The 4,660-nt window shown below is 38.8% G+C and overlaps 1 long non-coding RNA gene across 1 annotated transcript; it reads left to right on the top strand.

Annotated features, from left to right (window-relative positions):
- The first annotated feature begins 2,177 nt into the window (after nucleotides 1-2,177).
- On the top strand, nucleotides 2,178-3,816 carry LOC145819683 (uncharacterized). The gene is made up of 3 exons (XR_014360455.1): nucleotides 2,178-2,338; nucleotides 2,431-2,518; nucleotides 3,309-3,816. It is a non-coding gene; the product is annotated as an uncharacterized LOC145819683 (long non-coding RNA).
- The last annotated feature ends 844 nt before the right edge of the window (nucleotides 3,817-4,660 follow it).

Here is a 4,660-nt window from a genome sequence, read left to right on the forward strand (position 1 = left end):
TTAAAAAAGTTAAAAATTATATAGAAAAATTATAAAAAAAAAATCCTAATATTTGACTTTTGTAATAAAATAAATTATAAGTTTTTTATTTTATCAATTTAAATTTTAATATTTTAATTTATTTTCAATATAAACTATTCGTCTATTTTTAACAAGTAAAATTAATGAAAAAAATATATATTTTTACCATTAAAAAAAAGTACGATTTACACACTGACATTTAAAAATAAATACATAATTCTTCTGATTTTTCTCACAACAACTTTATTGATTTTTTTTTTTTTGACCAGAACAACTTTATTGGTTAAAAAAATTATTTTGCTATTAAAACTTTAACTCGAAATATCTATTTCCCTTTAAAAAAAAAAAAACTCACTTCAGCCATTATGAAGGCAATTAGAAAAGTAACACCCAAAACCTGAGTTTGTTTAATCTCTCTCTCTCTCTCCCTCTCTCTCTCTCTCTCTCTCTCTAACGGCTATGTTGGCCTCTGGAGCTTGAGCAAGGATCCTCTAGAGTGATTTTTTCCTAAAGTTTCCTAGAGTGCTACATTGTGTGGTTGAGATTTACTGGCAAGTCACATCAATTTTTCTGATGTGACTTGCCAGCAAATCTCAACCACACAATGTAGCACTCTAGGAAACTTTAAGAAAATTTCACTCTAGAGGATCCTTGGTGCTGGAGCTTCCCTACCAAAATCTTCTGAAAACTCATCCGAAGAGGAGGATCATCTCATCCGAAGTACAAAGAAAGTGAAAGAAATGGAGCATGTGGATCCTGACGAACACATGGTGGATCATTCCCCCATTGTTCCAAGTGGTAATTTAGGGGTACCTGCTGGCAAAGGCACCGCCGATGTTAGAGAAGAAGGGCAACCTAGATCTTTCAAAGAAGTGCTTCTTAATGCTCGACAAAATGAAAAAGCGTTTGATAGCGATCTTGAGAACCTCTCCTCAGATGAAGACCTCTTGAGTGATGGTGAAGGGGATGAGGAAATCGAAGTTCAAGTAGAGTGGGAACAGATGAACCCTGATATCCCAAAGGTAACGTTACCAAGAACCTTGATTCGAAAAATCAAGTGACTGTGGAAGGATTGCATCATCGTAAGGCTTTTGGGCAGAAATAGTGGGTTTAAGGTACTCAGTAACAGAGTTCGAAACATGTGGGGTCTCCAAGGAGATTTCGAGGTGGTCGATCCGAGAGTGGGGTTTTCTTGTTTAAATTTGAGATGAAGCAAGGCCATGGGAAAGTGGTTTCAGATGGCTCCAAGATTTTACTGGATCACTACCTTACTATGCGCAAGTGGGAAGCAGATTTCAAAATGTTCAATAGCTGTTTGGGTGCGCTTTCCTCAACTTCCAATCAAGTATTAAAATGAGAAAGTGCTCTTCCAAATTGCTAAACTCATAGGCAAACCTCTGAAAGTTGATCTCAACATTGCTACATCAACCAGAGGTTGATATGCTCGAGTCTGTGCAGAAATCGATCTAAGTCTACCTTTGAAGTCAAAATTTGCAATTGGTAAGTATATCTATACTATTGAATATGAGCATCTTCATTTATTTTGTTTTTCTTGTGACAGGGTTGGACATCGAGCAGATGCATGTAAATTTTCTTCAGTACCAGTAGTAGCAGGTTAGACAAGGATTTCGGCGACCCATGAGGGAGATAACATGCAAACTACTGGACTGGAGACCCCACAAAATGCTCAGCAAATTAATAGGTTTACTATTGGTAATGGGTCCACAAATTTTAGGCCATGGATGCTAGTAGCTCGGAAACCTAATAGAAATATACAAAGCAGAAAGACCAATCCAGGAGCTGGGCCAAAGTGAGGCAACCGTTTTGAACTACTTGTCGAAGGAACTAGGGCTGGGCGTAGGGTTATTCGAACCGCCCAAACCGCCCTACCCGATCCGAACCGCACGCGTGTGGGCGGTTTTGCAAACACATTAGAGTAGGGTGCGGTTTGGATTTTATATAAATTTCGGGTTGCGGGCGGGTTGCGGGTTTGACCCGCACCCGCCCAACCCGCCCGCATTAATTTTTTTTTTCCCCCTCTTTCACATCTAACCGTCCATCTCTCACCATCTCACTCACCTCATCTATGACAAACAAAAGAAAAAACCCTAATTGCTGTCTATACCTCACTCTCTCGGTCTCATCTTATCTCATCTCATCACTATCTCTCTCTCTCTCTCTCGTTTCGTTGTTCATCTTCATCTTCTGCACCGATCGGCGATCACTCTCATCTTATCACTGTCTCTGTCTCACTCTCTCGTTGTTCATCTCATCGCACCGATCATCTCACTCTCTCATCGCACCGATCTACTCACGGGTAAGCCTCTATCTCTCTTAATCTTTGTCTCTCTCTCTCTCTCGCCCCGATCGAATCTAAATCTGTGTTCTGTGTGTTTGTTGGACCAACAGATCTGAATCTGTGTTCTGTGTGTTTGTTTTGGTCTGAATCGCATCGCTCCGATCGTATCACTCTCTCATCGCACCAATCTACTCACGGGTAAGCTTCTATCTTTCTCAATCTGTGTTCTGTGTGTTTGTTGGCTCTGTATTTAAAGGTTTTCGGTTCTTATAGCATGTTTGATTCTATTACCAGGAACTGTATTTTTAAAAAATAAATGTAGGAAATAAAATGACATGGAAATAAAATCATGGGGTCTTTTATTTTGTTCTGGATTTCTTCAATATGAAAAAAACAATAATTGTTTGTGCGTGTGTTTAGTGAAGCAAAATAGTAAGGAATAGTGTATCATTGAAAAATGCTTGTTGTTCTAAAGTTTTCGGAAAGTTTGATGGTGAGTTTCGAGGAAAAAACAAATGTCATTATATATGTTTGTTTCTTTATTTTAGGTTTTTGAATTTTAAACAGTGGGGTCTTGATGTTGGAAGTGTTTGTTAGTATGCCAATGGCTTATACTAACTTTGGAACCTTGGGGAAATATATATTACTTGTCATTTTTTTATTCCAATTTGGGTTTTAGAACTACTTGATGTAGCTTTATCTGCTTGTCATGCTTTAACAGTATAGTTACTTATATCAGCGGATTACCTGTCACTACAAATCGTCTGTCTCTTTCATGAACATGTGATGTGCTAATTAATCAACCTGCTATGTAGAAATATATTTTTACCATAAAACTGTTGGTGAAAGATGGTTAAATGTATCATTGCTTGCCTTGAAGAAGATGGTTTCTACCTCGTTCATTGTCATTTTTCAATCATAGGAGCTTCTGTATTGTTAGTAGCTGTGATTATTTCAATGTGGTTATGACCTCTTCTTTATAAATCAGGTTTTTATACTGCACGGGATGGACAAGTTAGCTTGCAGTTGCGAAAAAATGGAGATGATCTAATACAGAGCTTTTATCATAATATATCTCCAGGGATTGACATTCATCAGTCTCTGGATGATGTACTGGTAGCAATTTGGTGTATCAAGAATCTCCCAATTGTTATTAGTATCTCAGAGATTGATCATTTATTTTGGACACTGTATCATATGTAAGCTGAAGTAATGAATTACCCGCAAGAGAAGTTTGTGAGGTTAGTTATTTAAATTTGTTATTTAATCTGTTATTTAAATCTGTTATTTAGTTTTTGGAATTAAATCTGTTATTAAAATTAAAATTAAAAAAAAGTTTAAAAATAAATTTTTGAAAAAAAAAAGTTCAATCCGCAAATCGCCCGCACATCCACGAACCCTATCCGCACAAACCGCAAACCGCATTGCGGGCGGTTGCGGGTTGACTTTTTTCTAAACCGCATAGATGCGGGCGGGTCCAAACCGAACCGCAAACCGTCCCAAACCGAACCGCGGACACCCCTAGAAGGAACAACACCTGAAGGACTGGAAGGGCAAATGGATGGCTTTAGGTATAACCAAGGGTTACCTAACAGAAGAGTTCAAGAGAGTCAAGGCCAAAATTCATCAAAAAATATAGGCCCAGCCCAAGCAACCCACCAGGTCACGGCTGTCCCAGATACGTCCCAATTAGAAAAGGCTGTAGTGCTAGTAGATTCCTCTAGTGATAGGCAGGCCAGGCAAGTTAATAACACAACTGGTGTGATTGACAATGCAGTGATCTGCTCTTCTGCAAAGCCTGATGCCATGGAGATCTCCAAATCTCTGATCCCTATCCCTACTCTGGGACAACCCCCCTACTTTCCACAACCTAACCATAACCCCCCTCTTACCTTATCTCAACTCCAACCTCTCTTTCTTTTCTTTACAAACCTGAAAGAAAAACCTCCTAACCCTTTATCTCCTCATCCTTCTTGCCTATCCAATGGAGATCCCAAAGATTATTCATCATTCGATGAAATACAATCATATGAGCTTATCACTTGAACTCGAGAGAGAAGCAATTAATTCATGTAGCCGTTGTAGAATTCTAGATCGAGGGAGCTTGGCTACAAGTAAAACCAAGCTGAAAGAGTCATACGGAGCACCTACAACACCTGGTTCAGCTGGCTCCATTGAGAGCAACCATGAATGACTATCGCAAGGTTAACATCCTTATGGGTCAATTGGACTACCAAACACCACTAGATTTCCCCAATAGGGAATCCATGAAGTTGCTTTTTTGGAATTGCTGGGGAGCTGGCAACAACACTTTCAAGACAAATTTGACTGAAATCCTAA

Source organism: Camellia sinensis, chromosome 2 (genome assembly GCF_055761805.1).
Source record: "Camellia sinensis isolate YWXY chromosome 2, ASM5576180v1, whole genome shotgun sequence".
Classification (NCBI taxonomy): domain Eukaryota; kingdom Viridiplantae; phylum Streptophyta; class Magnoliopsida; order Ericales; family Theaceae; genus Camellia; species Camellia sinensis.